We start from the raw sequence: 22,192 nt of genomic DNA on the forward strand, positions 1-22,192 counted from the left end.
TTAAAATAATTTAGAAAAAGGCATGCGTCTTATTTCTACGATCATGTAAAATTCTTCCTTGCTAAGAAGTTTTTTTGTTAAACTACAGCGTGGCCGTTTAAAAAAAACAGTGTGGCATTGCTTGTTATGGGTTAAACTTTAGAAAATATGCATAATAAAGGTTAGCGGGTAATCCGCTTCATATTCGCATCGGGTACGGACTGAAACGTTTTTTAACATGTAGTTCTACTTTTCCTATTTTTTGCTTGCTTATTAAATTTTCGTCAAACTAACATGCTATGCACATGCCGACCCCAACTCTTCAAAAAAAAAAACTTGTCTCTTCTTTCCAACTTTTTATTCATGTTTCCAACTTTTTATCCCGCACCTGTGTACGTGTCAAGTATTAAGCAACAACTTATTATCCCACTAACAACTAATATAATTCACACACCTACAACTATATTACGAATATTTGCCGTAGCAACTACAAATATTTACGTATACTACCGGGGCAAATAACAATAATCGTACACAAATTTATTTTCACATCGAACGAAGCGTGCGTGCGAATGAATAATATTTACGTATACTACCGGGGCAAATAACAATATTTTCGTATACTACCGGGCCAAAAAACAATAATCGCACACAAATATTTACGTTTACTACCGCGGCAAATAACAATATTTACGTATACTCCCGGAGCACCTACGAAAAATAAAATGAGGGCTGAAATATACCCTTGAAGCGTAAGTGCGAACGAAGAACGAAGAACCACGAATGAAGAACGACCAACGACGAACAACGAACGACGAACGACGAACGACGAACGACGAACGACCTCCACCACCACCACCACCTCCACCACCACCACCACCTCACCACCCCAACTGCCCCAACGACGAACACTGCCCCTACTTCACCACCACCACCTCCACCAAAATGCTCACCACGACCACCACGAGCTACCCGTCAGTAGATCGACACCTCTTTTGGCTGCCCTAAATGAGTTGAACCCATTCACGGTGCCAAAATCGCGAAAATGTAGCTCATTTAGGTGTACAAATGTGTGCCATTTTTCTGTAGAGAGAGGAGGAGGAAGAACACAGCAGAATAAGCCACGGGAGAAGAATAATGGAGGAAGGAGAGGGTATGGGCGGGCAGGGCAGAAGGCTAGGGAGAAGAAATAATGCAGAGAGAGGGAGAGGATAAGGGCGGGCTGGCCAGCGCGCGTCAGGTCGGCCGCACCCTGTCGGCCACCAGGTGGCCGATCGGCGAGCGGCAAGCCGACAGGGGCGCACCACGCCGACAGGCCGCTGCCTCCCCCCTCGCGACGTGGCACGACCAACCACAGGCCGCCGCGTGGCTGCCCGGCCTGCAGTCGGCCTCCTGATAGCCGATCGGCGTGCTGTGGGCCGACTGGGCTCAGTCGGCCTGCAGTGGGCCGACGGTGTATTATTCTTGTAAATTCTTTTTTCTGCGTATTATTTCTGTAATTTAAAAACAATTATATTATTTAAAAATTTTTAGCCAAAAAGCACTTGGCAAACGTCCAGCACTGGCAAAGTTGCCGATTCCAGTAGTGTGCACTCAAAAAGAAAATATGCTACTTGCACTGTGACAAAAAAAGACTAGAGAGAGGAACAAATCATTATTTCTCTTTCCGAGTTGGTCGGAGTCACTACCAAAATATATATACACTACATACGTAAGTGGTCCTGGATTCTCTAATCACCAAGCAATGGCATCCAATTCTTCTAACTGATTGGTGGGAGTCGAGTCACTACCAGAATATATACACTACATATGTACGTGAGTAATCCTGGATTCTCTAATCACCAAGCAATGGCATCCAATACTTCTAATTGATTGGCGATCGCATTAGTGTTAGTACTATTGTTCGTGATTGGCGTGTGTGTGGACTGGGTACCGATAGAACCTGTATAAATGATCATGCCTCCCAGGCTCCTAAACAGCATACATATATAGCATCAAGTTAGCCACAAAAGCCTAGAGTTACACACACATCAAATTAGGAGGCACCAGAACACTTGAGAAGGGAAGTGATAGCCGATGGGAAACTGCCTCCCAGCAGCATGCTGCTGCTGCTGCTGCCCGTGCATCCAGAAATGCCCAGAGGCAAAAATGGCATGCGGATGCTGCCCGAATATACACTACACGCCATGCCCAGAGAACATTAACATCAACTGCAATCCCCAGGTCACAAAGTGCCCGCCGTGCTGTGGTGGAGGAGGCCCCGATGCGAAGGAACAGAAGCCTTGAAAGAGGGCCACAAGACGCCTGGGAAAAACGTAGCGGGCATCGCCTTCCTGCGCAATCATACTCCGAACTGACGTCGTACATCTACCCATATGCAACCATGCATGCATATCTAGGGTAGTATTTCCATGTATATGCTGTTAAGTGGTTAACTGTTTGGGTCTTGTTGGAGCCGGCCTGCTTTTGTTCATTAGAAGTGATGAATGTCTGTGTATACTTCTTCAAAAACAGAAGTACAAGTGTTGTTTCCTGGAATCCTTCATGGAACGTACTAGCAAATCAACTTCATAGTTCTTTATGTAGCTGTTGAAATATAAAAGAAAAGAAATATAATTGTCATGTGTGACTTGCAATGGGAGCCATACCCAGACAAACTAATTTTAACAAAAAAAATATATAGTGAGTGCGTGCATACACATGAGTTTTGTGTTTCAAAATAATTGTAAGATTATACACTAGCAAAAAGGCCCGTGCGTTGCAACGGGAGAAAAAAATATCACTCTCTTAATTTACAAAAAATGGTACATAATCTGAGAATTTGTAGTTATGGCCCAAACAAAGATGGTCTTAACCTATAAAAGTGTAGTTTAAGATTCTACAGGTGTTATATTTCAACACGGCTTGCATGTAGGTTTAATCCGTATAAAAAAATGGGCAAGTGATCATGCATTTATTCATGTAATGTTCGGAATGGGGTGTTGTTACGTGTGAGTAAAGAAAAACGACAAAAACAAGGATCTTGTGGTGCGCATCGTCAACAGGCCGACCCCGGTTCAGGCGGCGGAGGACGATGCGGCACTGCGGCTCATCTTGATCTGGCCAGAACTCGCCGCCTACAGGGAGGAGCGGCTCAACAAAGGTTGTGGTGCACATCGTCCAACAGGCCGATGGTGGCGCGCTGGTAGGCTACTGGGTCGTTTGCTAATATTGGCACCACACCTACCGAGAAAAGATAGGGGGAAGGAAAGAGGATTGTACCACCACCGGGGATGGTAAACGACGCGACAGGCTGATGGCCAGAGGCGAGGAAGCGTTGGTGTGGCGATTAACATTGCAGCCTAGATAGTATATTTTGCTGATGGCCAGAGGCGAGGAAGCGTTGGTGTGAGGATTAACATTACAGGCTAAATAGTATATTTTAAATTGTTAACAGGTAAAATAACATCATATTTATATTCTACATATTTTTCTAATCAAATTTCATATATAACATGTTAAATTTGGAGTTACGGTTTAGAAGATATGAGTATTTAAAAAAAACATTTGATATGTACTGCGGGTTTAATGTCAAAAACATTAGGAGGTTTTCTATAAAATAGCAAAACGGACTAAGAATACCTATTTCTTTTATTAGTAGGTATAGAATAGATATAGATAATATATTTACATAAAATTGAGATGACAATGAAACTATCTTATTCTCTAACAAAGATTGTGCAGTTTGACTTGAGGAGGATCAAATGTTACAATTCTTGTACTTTAAATGCAACTTTTCACCATCTTGTATAATCCATCTGTTGCAATATGTTGTATAAACCAGTGTTCACTCTGGTTGGACAAGGAGTAGGCAATCCGACTGAATTCTTCAGTCGGATGGAGTTTGGTGCTCGGGCATGGGTAGCACGTCTAGTGACCAACCTGACTGAATGTGTTCCCTTGGTTGGGTAAGAGCAAGTATAATAAGGTACAGTCAGCAGGCTGTAAGGATTAAACTATTATATCTTTGCTGAGATGGATGAGAGAGAAGAGGAGAGAGAAGGGAAGCGGACTGTAGATTAACAGCCGGCTGCAGCACGGACTCCAAGAAACATTGTAAGAGTGTAAGGTAGGCCATGCATTTATAAAATAGTACTATTTAGCAACTAGCTATTATACACGTTGGCTATTAGGTTGACTATATGAGAGATGGCAACATCATATAGTCGGCTGTTGGCTATACTACTAACATGCTCTAAGGGCATGACGACTGGTGGCTCAGTCGGACGCCGAATGCCAGTTCCACACGGGTGTGAGACTGTGAGTAGCACACGATTTGGGTCCCATTAGTCTAGATACAGATATTTTGGGTTGCTGCGTAGCACCCTAGATCTTATATGTATTCCGTCTATAAAGGAGATAAATAGAAAGAGAAAAGTGAGAGTCTCGCGACACCAAAATATCTTCTTCATGTCTATAACGGAATTGCTTGATACCATTGCGCCGGTCTCGCTGTCGTCGACGGCGGACACAGTCACCTGGGCCCTCACCCCGTCTGGCAAGTTTTCGGTCAAGTCTCTTTACCGAAAGCTGTGTCAGGGCCCATCCTTCCAGATGCCACAGGGCTTGTGGAACGCGCGCCTTCCGCTTAGGATTAAGGTGTTTTTCTGGCAATTATTCCGCAATAGACTGCCCACTTCGGCTAACGTCGCCAAACGCAATGGGCCGTCGACCAGCCTGTGTGCCATATGTAACGTCCTGGAGGACGCGACCCATGTCTTTTTCCTATGTCCTCTGGCACGTTTTGCTTGGAGCGCCGTTCGTGCAGCGGCCAACTCCTCCTGGGATCCCCGGTCAGCGTCTGACCTCGGTTCCATAGTAGGCTCGTTTCACGGTGGCAACAACCGAGTGCTCTGGAGCTGTTTCGGCGCCTTGATCTGGGCAGTTTGGCTCACTAGGAACAAACTAGCTATCGAGGGTATCTTCCCTTCTCACCCTGCTAACATAATCTACAAATGCAACCTTCTTCTGCAGCAGTGGAGTCCGTTGGCGAAGCGCAAGGATGCTGAAAAACTGAATCTCGCCCAAGATCGCCTTCGTCAGATCTACGTTTTGGCTAGGGAGCCATCTGCCACCTCTGCGCCGTGAAGTGGCCCTTTTGTCTTGCGAGCGAGCCTGCGTGCTCTATGTTCTGCCTCCGGGCCTGTACTTTGCCTTGCTGCATGTTACTGCTGGCCTGGTCTAGACTTGTGCGTCTTTGCGCCGTCGTGGTCTGAGCCTCCGTGCTCTGGTTCGAAACTTATGTCTGAGCCTCCGTGCTCGTGTCCGTAGTCCTAATTTGTCCGTTACGTTGCCTATGATGTGGGCTTTATTAATTTAAAGCCAGACGCTCCTAGCGTCTTCGTTTTAAAAAAAATGTCTGGGTGTACTGGTCCTCCGACTGTTCATCATCTCCCTCCCCATCTCAGATCCAGCTGGAGATAGAGGCCGGCCATGCCGGTGCTTTGCTCGGAAGGCAGTCGTAGACGAAGCAGAGGCTCACGCGGTGAGCAGGGATACCTGTGATAGCTCACACAATATCGTTACAGTTACTAATCTCCCAGGAAATGGAAGCCTGGGAGAGGTTCGACGTTTTTTTTTACCGCGGTGGGCCCCGACTGTCAGGGCCAAGCCGCGGCGAGGGGAACGCAACCGACGTCTCGATTATTTATTTTTGACATCAACCGAGGTCTTGGGTTGGTCAAACGCAGCAGCGTGCCCCATGTCCTCTCCTTTCGATTTCAGGATCTTTGAGAGGAGGCGATTAGGGGCTGCACCGCCGTCGCCATGTGTCCCTGCTGCACCGCCGCCTCCTACCCAAGTGCCTCCCGGTGGGCAACTGGATGTGCCGCCTCCGCCGCCGTCGAGCCAGCCTTCTCGGCTCTGCGGGCCGCCCCACAGAAAACCCTCCCGTGTTTACTGTCTCCGCTCCTATGCGGCAGCCTCTCGGCATCATCTCTCCCCTTCCCGTCGTTTGCCCTCTCGATCTGCAGGGCCTCTATCTTGCAGTCGACTGCTGGCGACCTTGAACCCCGGTACGCGTGCCACAGCGGCCTCTTCGGAATGTCAGATTCAGTTACAGTCTATAGGGATAGAACATTCAGATCAGAGATCGAATGAAGCTCCAAATCAATCCAAATCATACACCATTCATACTAACCTACAGGTACGATAACATTGTCGAGCAGTCTGGAGATCGTCTTCACTGCCTCAGGATTGAAGAACACTCCTGATATGAGACATCTCAACATGTCGCATACTACTTGCTTCGTTCCGGCAGCCGGTCGGCTTGGTGAGCGTCCCTCGATGTAGATTTGGGGCTTCCTCACTGTCAGATGGCTCTCCCATTGTTTTGAATTGTGGTGCCGGCTAAATGTGTATAGTGCGTTCTCGCTGAGCTGCCCCTTCTCCTGATGGCTGGTCCTCCGTTATTGCTTCTATGCTTTTCATGTTGCTGAGCCTGTTGGCCTTCATCACTTTCTTTAGGTTCAAATTCTCTTCTTTAGAACTGAGTACGATTAGGAATCAATTTTTGATTTCATATTGACTTTCTGATGTGTCTTCTCTTTCCCTGAAGGTGGAGTTCCTGTTCTTCCTCTGATGGTTTGCTCTTTAGCTGCTTATGGAGGTGAACATAATTTCCAAACAACCAAGGCTGTGAACAAGATGTATTAGTTATACAGTGAGATTTTACCCATTTTTTCAAGTGTTATTTGCTGATGGAAAATTTGTTAGTGCTTTCATGGCTACTCCTATAGTGCTATCTGATGAGAAAAGGCAATATTCGTTCTCACAAATCGATACGATGCAACCTCAGCCACAGTTGGAGGATTAGACCCAAAAGTACCCATTGTCATGCATATCAGCGTGTACATTGAACCAGTGGGTAGTGGTGGAGCTTGACAAAGTTGTTTTTTTGGGGGGGGGGGGGGGGGGGGGGGGGGGGGGCAATTAGAATATATAAGTTAGTGCTTGCAGGCCCACAATTGTACGGTGAGCATGTTAGATAATAACGAGAAATAAACGAGACAAGGAGACACGGATTTTTACGTGGAAACCCTTGTGGGAGAAAACCACGGACGCACGAAGGCGCAATCACTATGAGGAGGAGTATTACAACTACGAGACGACATACCGTCTTAGGTGCGACTACATGGGGTATATATGAGGGGCAACACATAGGAGTCCTTGTAGGACAAGTAAACGAGTTGTACTCGTACGCGTCGTTACAAACGCAAAGGCCCACACCGTATGTACTACGTCTAGTCCAATACGGTATTAGAATTTAGATCATAATTTAACAGAGCAGATTTCAACCTCTGCACTTTGCAGGCCCACAATTGTACGGTGAGCATGTTAGATAATAACGAGAAATAAACGAGACAAAGAGACACGGATTTTTACGTGGAAACCCTTGTGGGAGAAAACCACGGACGCACGAAGGCGCAATCACTATGAGGAGGAGTATTACAACCACGAGACGACATACCGTCTTAGGTGCGACTACATGGGGTATATATGAGGGGCAACACATAGGAGTCCTTGTAGGACAAGTAAACTAGTTGTACTCGTACGCGTCGGTACAAACGCAAAGGCCCACACCGTATGTACTACGTCTAGTCCAATACGGTATTAGAATTTAGATCATAATTTAACAGAGCAGATTTCAACCTCTGCACTTTGCAGGCCCACAATTGTACGGTGAGCATGTTAGATAATAACGAGAAATAAACGAGACAAGGAGACACGGATTTTTACGTGGAAACCCTTGTGGGAGAAAACCACGGACGCACGAAGGCGCAATCACTATGAGGAGGAGTATTACAACCACGAGACGACATACCGTCTTAGGTGCGACTACATGGGGTATATATGAGGGGCAACACATAGGAGTCCTTGTAGGACAAGTAAACGAGTTGTACTCGTACGCGTCGGTACAAACGCAAAGGCCCACACCGTATGTACTACGTCTAGTCCAATACGGTATTAGAATTTAGATCATAATTTAACAGAGCAGATTTCAACCTCTGCACTTTGCAGGCCCACAATTGTACGGTGAGCATGTTAGATAATAACGAGAAATAAACGAGACAAAGAGACACGGATTTTTACGTGGAAACCCTTGTGGGAGAAAACCACGGACGCACGAAGGCGCAATCACTATGAGGAGGAGTATTACAACCACGAGACGACATACCGTCTTAGGTGCGACTACATGGGGTATATATGAGGGGCAACACATAGGAGTCCTTGTAGGACAAGTAAACGAGTTGTACTCGTACGCGTCGGTACAAACGCAAAGGCCCACACCGTATGTACTACGTCTAGTCCAATACGGTATTAGAATTTAGATCATAATTTAACAGAGCAGATTTCAACCTCTGCACTTTGCAGGCCCACAATTGTACGGTGAGCATGTTAGATAATAACGAGAAATAAACGAGACAAAGAGACACGGATTTTTACGTGGAAACCCCTGTGGGAGAAAACCACGGACGCACGAAGGCGCAATCACTATGAGGAGGAGTATTACAACCACGAGACGACATACCGTCTTAGGTGCGACTACATGGGGTATATATGAGGGGCAACACATAGGAGTCCTTGTAGGACAAGTAAACGAGTTGTACTCGTACGCGTCGGTACAAACGCAAAGGCCCACACCGTATGTACTACGTCTAGTCCAATACGGTATTAGAATTTAGATCATAATTTAACAGAGCAGATTTCAACCTCTGCACTTTTCCTCCGCCACCACCACGCTTGCAGCAATTGCGAACCATTTGATTTTTTTTAATGCTGAACAGAATAAGCCAAATATTGGAAACTGAAGGAACAATAAATTTGGTAAGCAAGAGTTAGAAACGATGTTTGTGTCTGTATACACCATATATGAAATGAGCTGACCAAGGACAACATGACTATATAACAAAAAAAAAAGAGTATCCAGCTAGGCTTAAACATGGTAATGTCCTTTCAAACTGTAGGTTTTCTGTTCTAGACAAGAGAAGCTCTCAGAAGATTTCAGATAGGAAAACTGTTATTTAGGCTGAGTGTCCGTTTCAACGCTGAGATATTCACTGTCAGCAATCATACTTAAGGCACGTCTTCCATGTTTTTGGCTTACATTTTTTTCAATTTTAGCATCAACATATATAAAATAGGTGATGCATTGCATATGTTATAATTAAGTTTTTGATATGTACAGAAGTAACCTGGTGTTGCCATTTTCCTCGAATTTTTTTGAATCCTTGGACACGCCTCTTATATATTCGTGCCAGCCTGTATTTCACTATCATATTTTTTAATCTTCAATATCATGGAGTCACGATGAGTTGTATGCAATATGAAGTATGATCATTATCCGTAAGAAGATACATAATATTTTAGATGACTGCAACTCAATGTAAAAATATAAGAAATATCTCAATGATTTATTTTTAGTTGGTATGAGGTGACTACTTTCCTGCCTTCAGACACACTGAACAATCGCAGCTAATCATGTTCTAATGATGAGAATTTAATTTGTCATGGAGACTAAATATATGTCACTGATGCATTTAACGTTAGAATAATTAAATATTTGCATATATATACATATATTTCATTTTATATCAAAACAAATGATCCTGCTATGTCAACCAATGTGCCAGTGTCCGGATGATACAAGACCAGTGTTCCTTGTTTTTTTCATTTTGCACGCTTTGTTCTCAAGATATAAAAATGTGACAAGCGTTGACGTTCTGCCTTATCACTCCACTTGTTTTGTGAGGCGTTTTCATCGATTCAATTTTTTTTGTATGTACATTGCATTAGCTTTTAGTATGAAGTGGTAAATATAATGATTACACTAGCTAACTATGGATCAATTTTTCTGCAGCTCGCTTAGTTAATATGAGGTTCTTGGTGAAGATGGCAAATTACAACCAAGTCAAGCTTAGGAGGAGCATATACAATCATTCTAGAGGTTCTTCTGATGCCATACCAAGTCCACGTCCTTCTGAAGATTTTCGTTATTGTCAATCCTCAACTCTGAATGTTTGATTACTTGGATATAAATTCCACAAAACCATTATTGTCTTTATTCACAAGCACATACATTTCTTATGCAGCCAAAGGAAAGCAAATCTCATTGGAGGCCTCAAGAATTATGTAAATGATGTTGTTGGTGTTGATATTGTCTTGCACGTGAAGGGCAAGAATGGTGATGCGATTGACCTGATGGATGGCATACTGCGTGTTGTTTCTGCCAGTCAAAATCTGGTTGTTGGTCACATTGCAGAATCTGTATACATTACATATGTTTTCTGATCTCCTCCCTTTCCGAACAGCAGGAATATGCAAATTTCTGAACTTATAGATGTAACCAATGGCTTTTCTGAGTTTTGCAGTAAAGGATGCCACTGAGATCATATGTGGGAAAAGTCTACTTATCTAACTAAATTTATAATGAAGAACTCTATGGTTCCAAATATGGAGAACTTTATAGACGAGGTGAGGAAATTCTCACTCATTGATAGATGAGACACAAAAGATTATCCTAATCATTTCATGGCCAATGTAAACTTGAAAGCTGAAAATATTGATATCGAATTGTCATAGCACAACAACTTAGCAAACACAGTCCTCATGTGTGCGACACATGATATTGCAACCAACAAGGTTGTTTCGCTATGTGTAAATTTCTCACCAATGAGAAAAACGGCGCAGCAAAGCGCGCATATGCTTCTAGTACATATCCAAATATCAGAAGACTCTGTTTCACAATATTTGTCCTCAGGTGGAAATTGAAGTTGTTACTGCCAAGTTTTCACTTCATGCCCCTACTTAAATGTTCTAAGATAGATAAAATAGTTGTAGTCTGTATTTCATAGAGGTACTCATGGCCGTTTCTCTAGATTTTGTACTACGGTGATACACATGTGGTGGACTTAACGCGCATATAGTGAAACAGAGGAAGTATTCAATCTACATGTTTTATAGGATAGACATTTGAGGAAAGGTTTCTTTCATACTAGAACGCGGCACTAAAATAATCTTGGTATCATAGTTAAACTTCCCATTTCCGGTAGCTAGTGGGAGGAGTAGATCAAAATAAATACCAAGAAAAAGGTTGAGAACTATTTTGAAACAAAAAGTTGTTGGTAGCATTAAGAGTGAGATATGAATTATTTACAACTTCAAAATGGTGGAGCAAAGCCCTATGATCTATCAACTGGCCTAAAGCTATGTTGTTTCAATGGATTGTCACATGGAGATATGAGTTGTGATTTAACTGTACTAGTTCGTGGAGGTAATCTAAGCCACCTCGATATATTTCTGACTACTGATGGATTTTAAGGAAGATATTTATAATCTTGCTTTTATAACAAATGTTGGTATATTACCTAACTTGCACAGAGATAGCTAGGATCTTATTCTCCCTTCTTAAGTACGCTAATATGGGGATATATACCTTCTCATCCCCAATCTCCATAGCAAAAACGGTCGGTGATTGAGAACCTTCAAACTTTTCCCTTCTTGCATGAAAGTCTAAGGATAATTCATGATGAAATCATGGCATCAAATCTTTCTTACTGTAGCACTAGTTCCAAAGGTTCTACATGTGAGTTAGGAAGCTAGCTAGCCAGTGAAATCAATGTGATGTGCATGGAACCTCACATAAAATATACAATACATATGAAGACGAAGACCAGGCCATAGGGCATTGTTATGCTGTCGGATTTTGACAGAAAGGTGAAAAGGCATGCGAGGGCATAACCTCTGTTGGTTGCATGCCGATTCAGCATACCATTAAACAATAAAAAATTGAACATATATACCATTAAGCTAAGTTATCTTACCGACCATAAGCATACCACTAAACCAAGTTATCTTAACGTCACTACAACAAGACCCGCACCCCCCTTTCTAGTCAGTTTACCAATGGACCTGGACGCGTTGCATTTTGAGACATCAGTCTATCGCAACATATATACATATGTTCATAAGTGACTCTGAAAACATTACCCACTTAGCAATAGATTCTAATAACAACTTCTATGCATTGGTGTATAATTGAATTTTAATATTTTAAAATGTTTTAGTTCTTTATAGAGGGCTGCCAATACGCGGTACATACAGAGGGCTGACAATACACGGTGGACCTCATAGGGAAATGCAAGTGTTAATTAGGGAAACAGCCATACGAGGCTCCAGGATGTGAATTTTGATTTATGATTCGTTCGATTTGTTAATTAGGGAACTAGCCATACGAGGCTGCAGGTTGTGAATTTTGATGACTGATTTGTTCGCCTGATTCAATGTGATTAAATTTTTTTATTTCATTTGGTGGTAGTGCTAGCTGGAGATGGTGGGGATGAGACTGAAGCAGTGAGCCATCGTAATTCCATGGGTGGCACCGGCAAGCGTGCAAGAGTCCAACGTCACGGCAGATCTTATCTTGCCTCATGGCCACCATGAGTACTCCATAGGAGCCACGCTGCCCATGTTGAACAATCTTTGGCCGCCTCACGTCCTCAACTGAACTAGGTTATGATTCATCTCCTCAATTGGCATACTCAATTGTCAATGATACCCTTGGCGAACGGTGCATCAATGGTACACTGTTAATCTGTTCATGCCACTCCTTCTTGATGCCGCTCACCATGTGGCGATAGAAGGAAGCATGTCCAACATCGAAAGGAGGCACGTACAACATCGTAAGGAAGCATGGCAAACATCGGCCGGTGGTGTCTGCATTGCGCCTAGATGGCACAAACCTAACTCTATATGTCACATTTTGTTTTATGGAAGCAAACCTGATTTCTTTGTATGTATATTGTAGTTCCTTTGGAAGCAATAGTTCATTTTGTTTCAAACCAATGCAGTGTTTCAATGGTAAAAATAATTCTTCTTGGAAACACATATTTGTTTCCTTGGAAGCAATTTAATGGTACATTGGAAACAATTCTCTGGTCCTTTGAAATATATATTTTACTGTGCCGCAAAAAAAATACACGGGTGCACTGGACATAAAATTTCACCTAATCTAAACAATCTCTGATTGACATGGAAGCAAATTCTCTAGCCGACCAAAACAAAATGAATTGTTCAATTGCTAGCCCTTACTACCACGCAAGTACTTCTGTACGTAGTTCAAGTGATTTGCTTAGATTTTTTTTGAAGTTCAGATTTGCTTAGAAATTTAGTAAAGCATGTTTCCACCTATCACAAGACGTGCTTCCTTCCTAGCTCTCACCACCACACAAGTGCTTCACTATCGTACATATGTAATGCTTCAAGCACACGTTCATGTACATGGCAGACCATTGCATGAGCTTAGGCATATATTCCTACAAAGCCATCTATGATTAGGCAACCGGCCATCTTTGATGACGTCGTGGCAAACGTTCTTTGATGACGTTGACAATTCTTTCGATAATGATGACATGACTTGTTCCGCCCTTTTTATATTCGCAGCCAAAGTTGTGACTTCTGAACTGCCTGCATCACTGGCTTGCATCCAATTCTCTCACCGGTACAGTGGTCCTTAATTTGAATTGACTAGCAAAAGCACATATACTCCATTAATTGGTACGACTATACTTGTTAATCATCTTGTTCTTTATGAGCATGTGTACCCCTCAGACCTGTATAAATGATCGAACTGCACCCACATAGAGAGACCGCAAACCCTAGCTCCTAGCGACAAAAGCCACCAACAAACTCGTAGAGACAGCTGATAACTGATGGGGAACTGCTGCCCATGCATCCCATCGTGCTGCTGCCCGGACAGCCTCACATCGTGCTGCTGCCCGTGCATCCCATCGTGCTGCTGCCCGAAATGTGAGCCAAGCCTGGTTTGCAAGTGCTGCCCGACCTTTAACTGCACCACATGCCCGACCATCAACGTCAACTGTGGTGGCGGCGGTAAGGCACAAGCTAGATAGAGAAACAACGCCCAAGTAAGTGAAGAGCGTTGCCGGCCGTCCGCCGTCGCCACCTCCTGTGCGATTGTTCGCGGGTCTATGCTCTGCCAATGGTGTAGGCATTCTGAATTTCCGGTTTTTTTAACTAGCAGAGTGGCCCACGCAAATGCGCGGGTATCAAATTTGTTGTGTGTTAATATGTTTAAAGTGATTAATTAATATGATATATTATGTACTTTGTTACTATTTATTTACTGCCTTCAGTTTACTCTTTGCCTCTCGTTCCCTACCATCTTCTCGTATGTCTCTTTGCCTGACAGTTCTATCTCTGATCTTGCCCGAGCTGGTTCGGACCTGCATCTGCGTTGTTCCCTCTCTCCCGAAGAGTTGAATCAGTGGCAGCAACTTGTTGCACTCTTTCCCGTGCTCTCGGAGGAGGCCGACCAGGTGACTTGGCCTCACACCTCTTCGGGCCGCTTTTCAGTTAAGTCGCTATACTCTAAACTAGTGAATGGCCTACTGCTCCCGGTTCAATGATATTTGGCGGGCCAAGATTCCTCTGAAAATTAAAATCTTTCTGTGGCAAGCCGTGCGTGGAAAGCTCCCTGCAGCAGACCAAATTCGCAAGCGTAATGGACCTGAGACATATTTCTGTAAGCTTTGTGGGGCTCGGGAGGACACCAAGCATTCTATTTAACTGTCATCTCACCAAATTTTTCTGGAGTGCTATTCGGTCTTGGCTGCGTGTCAACTGGGCCCCTGGTTCCTTCTCTGAGCTTCGATCCTGCTCTACATCCCTGTCTGGTATGAGCAGGCGTTTATTTTGGGTGGGATTTGCGGCCATGGCCTGGGTACTTTGGACCACTCGGAACAAATTTATGATTGACAATGTGTTCCCATCCAAACCCACTGATTGTCTTTTCAAATTAACCTCCTTCCTTCAGCAGTGGAGTGTTTAGCCCAGCTTTGTTTTTTTGGTTGTAGGTAGGTGGCCTGCGCGCCAGTATTTGGGCTTCGATGCCTTGTAAGGAAATCGAAACTTGGGTATTTGTGGTGTTCGGGTATGATATGTACCTTCTCTCTAACTCGTGGTTTTATTTATAAAGTCGGGCGCTAGCCTTTTCTCTAAAAAAACATCCATGTATGGCCCGAGGAGAAAAGGACATGACGACACTGAACTATATAGTTTAATTTCTTTTTCCTCTACTTCTCGAATCCATGTATAGGCACTCTTACGACGACCTTTTCTTGATTAGGTGGATTCAACGTGCACCATCCGCGCGATCAAGTTCATCGGAACGCCAGAGAGTCGGAATGGAATGATCTGTCAATGTGCAGACACGCTAGAGTGCCCGCACTGCCCATGGAATCAGTGTTGGAATGGAATTACTAGACGAATTTTTCCAGCTGGAAAAATTTGGATGTGCCCGCACTGCCCATGGAATCAGTGTTAGAATGGAATGATCTGTCAATGTGCAGACACGCTAGAGTCGGAATGGAATTACTAGACTCCTGCTAGCTACATGGGCCGTGGGCTACTGACCCATTGTCGATCCCAACCATAAACCCCTAGAAGCCTCAGGCTCCGGCCATCGTGCTCCAGGCAAGCAGCGCCTCCGTCCGCCGCTGCAGCACGCACGCACCAACACCGCGGCCATGTCCACGACCCTGAAGGAGCAGCAAGAAGATGAAGCTCGATCCGGGGACGGAGGAAGACGATGAGGACTTCGAGGTCTCGTCTCCGTTTTGACTGTGAGCCCTATGTCCCAATTCCCAAATAATACTCCCTCCGTTTTTTAGTCTGCATATAAGATTTGGTCAAACTAAAACTTTGTAAAGTGTTACCATCTTTCTAGAAAAAAATATCAACATCTACAATACTAAAGCTATATGGTATGAAAATTAATTTCATGATGCATCTAACAATATTGATATCATATTGTGAATCTTGATAAATTTTTCTATAAACTTAATCAAACTTAACAAAGTTTAACTTTGACCATATCTTATATGCAAACTAAAAAAAAACGTAGGGAGTACACCCTATTCTCGCTCGGGTAACAGAACCCTATATATACTAGTAGTAGTATAAAAAAAAACAGAACCATGTTTCATTTTTCTGCTAGCACCCTAATTTATTTTCTTTGGCTAGCTAATAACTGTTGGCCCGATCGAATCGATCACCACGTAGCGGCGGCCGGCTACTGCATCCTCCTCTCAAATCTCAATGGCGGCGGACACGGGGGTGACCCGATCGCCGGAGCGATCCAAGACGACCCGCGCTGACGACGACGTCGACCAGGAGGAGGAGAGGGAGGCCAAGAAGATGAAGACGAATCTGGACACGGAGGAAGACGCCGACGATAGCGACGATGATGACGAGGAGGAGCTGGAGGTCCCGTCTCCGATCCGCGAGCCCTACATCCCCGACCGGCTAAAAAACCGCTTCGGCATGGCTCACCCAACGATATCCGCCGCCTATCAACGCGCCGAAACCAAATTCCTTGATAAACGAGGTTATCTCCCCCTCACTTCCCGTTCTTGTGTCTGTCCCTGTCTTTCTCATCCTTGCGATCTTGCTCCAGGCCGCACGGAGAAGCAGCTGCCCACGCGCCAATACTTCAGAACATCGCTCGTCCCTCTCCCCGACTCCGGGAGCAAGGCCGTCCTCTTCGCCGCCAGATCCATCATCCGCCTCTCCTCCTCTCTCGGTACATACCCGTTGCCTGAATATATGCCGCCTCCTGCTAAGGATAGAGGCAAAACCTTGCTGATACATAGCTGCGTTAATCTCAGGTGGCGAGCCGCTGGCGCAGTCTGCCGGTTTTTGGATCGATTGGGACGAGGGAAGCGGAACCGGCGTTGTTCTGATGGCCGCGCATCTAATCTGCGCCAAAAAGCCGTTGGCCAAAGACCACTGGCGGCACAAAGACCGGTACCAGTATCATCCGGGTGCTCAAGTGAGTACTAAGACTAGCCACAATGGGTAGTAACAGAGTAGTAACATGCCCATGTTACTACTCTATGTTACTACCTCTATAGTGGGGAGTAACATATGTGTGGTAACATGCAACACTTTATTTATTATGCTATAGACTCATCTTGTCTTGATATGTGTGATGTTACTCATACTAGTAGTAACTAGCTATGTTACTACATGACTCTCTTTCTTCACTTATTGCTTGCCACATCATCTATTTTATCTAGATATGTGTGATATTACTACCTATGTTACTCCCATTGTGGGTAGTCTAATCAAGTAACCACTAGAGTAACGTTGTGCCCAATTTGCTGGTGTCTACTGGGAAAAAATGGTTGTATCACTAGTAGAAAAAGAGGCTTCCATACGCCCTCATTAGTCCCCAAAACAGTCGAACCGCGACAAAAGGGGTCTTTAGTCACGGTTCGGGAGGAGACCCGTGACCAACTATCTGGGCCCAGCGCGCTCGGTCGACAGCTGGCGGACGGGAGGGGCTTTAGTCCCGGTTGGCCTGGCCAACAGGGACTAAAGGCCCATCCAGCTGGCGGACGGGAGGGGCTTTAGTCGCGGTTGGCCTGGCCAACCGGGACTAAAGGTCCCCGAAGGCCTTTAGTCGCGGTTGTCCAGGCCAACCGGGACTAAAGGCCCATCCCTATATATAGGACTCAGCTCACTTCACTTCACTCAGCTCACTTCACAATTTTCAGAAGGGGGTGGTGGGTTTGCTTTTGGTTCCTCCTATGCACACAAGGTGTTCGATGAAATGCCCGAGAGCCTGAAACAAACATGATATGAAGTGTCCGAGCCACACTTGAGCTTTCTCATTTATTTTTCCTCCGCGATCGCGGTTAGCAACTTGAACCTTTCATGTGTCATTGATAAAATATGCATGTGTGTAGTTCATTGTTTAATTTGTATTATTTCTAGCTAGTTAGTTTAACAAATGCATGATGGTTAATTATATACTTTATATAATAATAATGCAGATGAATCGGCAATGGATGTACGGTCCCCGACTCTCCGGCGAGTTCACTACAGGTTTGAAAGATTTCCTCGTAGTGGCAAATGCGAACAAGCAGCAAGGTTTTATTATCTGTCCATGTGCTGTCTGTAAGAATCAGAAGGGTTACTCCTCCTCAAGAGACGTTCACATGCACCTGCTTCGGCACGGTTTCATGCGAAGCTATAATTGTTGGACCAAGCATGGAGAAAGAGGGGTTAGAATGGAAGAAGATGAAGAAGGGGATGATATCGATGACAACTATCATGATCATTTCGGTGATACTTTCATGGAGGATGATGCTGAAGGTGGGGAAGGGTTAGGTGAAGGTGAAGAAGAGGCACATGATGAGCCCGCTGATGATCTTGGTCGGACCATTGCTGATGCACGGAGACGCTGCGAAACTGACAAGGATAGGGAGAATTTGGATCGCATGTTAGAGGATCACAAAAAGTCGTTGTATCCAGGATGCGATAATAGTCTGAAAAAGCTGGGCTGCACACTGGATTTGCTAAAATGGAAGGCACAGGAAGGTGTAGGTGACTCATCATTTGAAAATTTGCTGAAAATGTTGAAGAATATGTTTCCGAAGAATAATGAGTTGCCCGCCAGTACGTACGAAGCAAAGAAGGTTGTCTGCCCTCTAGGTTTAGAGGTTCTGAAGATACATGCATGCATTAACGACTGCATCCTCTACCGCGGTGAATACGAGAATTTGAATGAATGCCCTGTATGCACTGCATTGCGTTATAAGATCAGAGGCGATGACCCTGGTGACGATGTTGAGGGCGAGAAACCCAGGAAGAGGGTTCCCGCCAAGGTGATGTGGTATGCTCCTATAATACCACGGTTGAAACGTCTGTTCATGAACAAAAAGCATGCCAAGTCGTTGTGATGGCACAAAGAGGACCGTAAGTCCGACGGGGAGTTGAGACACACCGCTGATGGAACGCAATGGAGAAAGATCGACAAAGTGTTCAAAGATTTTGCAGCTGACGCAAGGAACATAAGATTTGGTCTAAGTACTGATGGCATGAATCCTTTTGGCGAGCAGAGCTCCAGCCATAGCACCTGGCCCGTGACTCTATGCATCTACAACCTTCCTCCTTGGTTGCGCATGAAGCGGAAGTTCATTATGATGCCAGTGCTCATCCAAGGTCTAAAGCAACCCGGCAACGACATCGATGTGTACCTAAGGCCATTAGTTGATGAACTTTTACAGTTGTGGGGCAGACCTGGTGTACGTGTCTGGGATGAGCACAAAGAAGAGGAATTTGACCTACGAGCGTTGCTTTTTGTAACCATCAACGATTGGCCTGCTCTCGGTAACCTTTTGGGACAGACAAATAAGGGATACAATGCATGCACGCACTGCTTACATGAGACTGAAAGTGTACGTTTGGGTAATTGTCGACGGAGGTCAACCGTCAACAAACGACGATCTCGAATTGCAAGTAGCAACCACCTCCGGCGAGGTATATATATACATTGAGCCTCTCGTGATACAAACTTACTGAAATGTGAATACATATGTATTAACGCGCGCGACTCTCTTTCTTTTTTTAGCCCTCGGCCGGATCGAGTACGACAAAGCGTGGCAAATCCAAGGCGATGAAAACAGGAGAAACATATGCCATTGAGTTTGTCAGTGAAACCGGCAAGCCCCTACAGCACACCTCAAAGTTTATCAACCAATGCGGAGTCGTTGTTAGAGACAACGTCCCGATCACCGTCCAGGAATGGAAGGAGCCAAAGAAGGCACGTCTTGGTTTCAGTTTTGTCGACAAGAGAACGAAAAAGGATTGCTGGAGAAAGCTTATGGAACATTTCATTCTACCTCCGGAATACAACAAAGTCGATGAATTCGGTAATGAGGTTCCGGGTGGACTTGAGAGGAGGAGGCTAGTTAAAGAGTTCGCTCTTCAGAAGATGGGCGAAGCATTCCGGAACTTCAAGAAAAATTTAACCCGTGACTATGTCAACAAGGGCAAGACTCCGGATTTCAATGGACAACATGAGAAACTGAAAGATGATTGGCCAGAATTTGTGAGGCAAAAGCAATCGGAGCATTTCAAGGAAATATCGAAAAAAATAAGGATAATGCGAGTAAGAAAAAGTTCCATCATATTATGGGGCCAGGAGGATACCGCCTTTTGGAGCCTAGGTGGCAGAAGATGGAGGAGGACCTGAGGGTGCGAGGAATCCCTCTAGGTACAGAGGGATGGGACCCAAGGGCCAAAAGCTGGTGGTACGGGAATGGGGGATCGCTAGACCCGGAGACAGGGGTGTGTGTTCACCGGAAGAAAAAGTTTGCTCCCACCCAAGCCCTTATTGACGCAATGACCCAAGCTCAAGAGGGCTTGATCAAGTTCAACAGAGAGAAAGACGCACTGACAACAGCCCTCGGGAATGATGAACATGGAGGACGTGTACGAGGCAAAGGCAAAGTTCCATGGAAAGTAGGGTTTTCCCAGGACAATGACCCGTACTGTTACAGAAGCCGTAAGAGTAAGACGGACCGGGATGCAGATCTTATGGCGAAGTTTGCATCGGAACTCCATGAGTTGAAGCAGACCGTGCATGAACTAGTAAAAGAAAAATCGGCTGCAGGGCCGCATGAAGATCATGAAGCGGATCGCGGAAGCCAGCAGCGGAGAAGCAGCGTGGCTTCCACGGATGCCCCGCCTGGTGCTAGTGCACCGATGATCGAGATTCGTGCACCGGAGCCTCACTACCCCGTGGATGATGTAAAGGAGATGAAAGAATGTGATCTGCATTATCCCGTGGGGAACGTTTCCACGAAGGTAGCTAGCGGCAGTGCTTTACCCTGTACACCTGGAGCACTCCACCACAACAACCCCATTGCATATGGCTATGCTCGTGTCATGGTGGAAGACATAGTCCAAGGGTTTGAGGACCTGGAGATTGACAAACCTACACCCGAAGGGGAGAGAAGACTTGGAGATGTCAAGCGCCAGATCATTCTATGGAAAAAGAAGTACATAGTGTTTCCAGGCGAGGCGCCAAGGCTAGCAAGTCCACCCCCCTCCGATGGGGGTGGTGGTGGTGGTGGCGGTGGTGGCGGTGGTGGTGGTCGTGGTGGTTCACCTACACCTCCTTCACGCCATTCGACGCCGTCCCCCGATCCACAACCTCCGGCGGGTACGACGCCCCCCAATCCTCCTCCGGCGGGTACGACGCCCCCCAATCCACCTCCGGCGAAGAAGCAGAAGCAGGCGGACAGCAAGGAAACCCGCTCCTGGACTATTAACCCGGACCCTTATGTACCTAATACCACAAGGGTACCGGAGCCATCACTGAAGCCTCTCCTCCCAAGGCCTTGGGAACTTAGTGAAGCTGAAACCAAATTGGCCGCGTCTGCTCATTATGAGAAATGGAAGGCGGATATGAAGGCGATAAAAGAGCCTGAGCCCAAGCAAGTATTCACTGAGAAGCAAAAGAAGTGGGCTAAGGATTTTTTGATGACACCGTCCCAAGCCGAGCTGAATATGCCTGACGACTATGGACATGAACTTCGTAGGCAAGCAAAAATATTGAAGGAGGAGAAAGTAGAAAGTAAAAAAAGCGGGAAACAAGTTGACCAGCTCGGGATGCAGAAGAAACAATCGATCCCCCCGCTCATAGTGAAAGCCGGTCCGGAAGAGGACCCCGAGATCATAGCAGCTGCGGCAGCACTTGGATTGACTATAGCGAGTGCCATGAAACAAGCGTCCGAGATGGGTTTGACTCTTCGTGCCTTCTTAGGCCTTGAGGATGCGCCAGTATGTGAGATAGCATTACAATATGTGCGGAATGGGCCTCTCGTCGAGCCTGTGCGGGAAAAGAGTCTACCACCACAAATGCGAAATCTGCTACGTTGGTAAAAGCAATTCATAACATGGGCCGACAAAGAATATGTTTATGCGGATGTTACAGAGGAGCATCACACCAAACGGTACTCTGTACAAGTTCATATGAGTGAATTGTTCCAGCTGTTCAATCTGCGCGACCTCGACAAATCTATGCTGAGTTGCTACGTTCTGTAAGTGATTTATTTCTACCTCATCTCGTTCTTCATTGCCTGCACTATATATATATTGTCCTAACTATATTGTTGCGTACGCTATTATGCAGATTGAAGATTTGGGAATGCAAAATAAGAAACATCCATGATGTTGGGTTCATTGACCCACATATCGTTAATGGACATGTGTTACAAAATCACCCCGAAGACGTGGAGAAAGACTTGTACAAGTTTCTTAGAAAGCATCAACTCAAAAGTCATATTCTATTTCCTTACCATCT

At 45.2% G+C, this 22,192-nt stretch overlaps 1 pseudogene; it reads left to right on the forward strand.

The window, feature by feature from the left end:
- The first annotated feature begins 16,067 nt into the window (after positions 1–16,067).
- Positions 16,068–22,192, forward strand: part of LOC123120125 (uncharacterized) — a 33,699-nt pseudogene continuing 27,574 nt past the window's right edge.

Source organism: Triticum aestivum, chromosome 5D, assembly GCF_018294505.1.
Source record: "Triticum aestivum cultivar Chinese Spring chromosome 5D, IWGSC CS RefSeq v2.1, whole genome shotgun sequence".
Lineage (NCBI taxonomy): Eukaryota > Viridiplantae > Streptophyta > Magnoliopsida > Poales > Poaceae > Triticum > Triticum aestivum.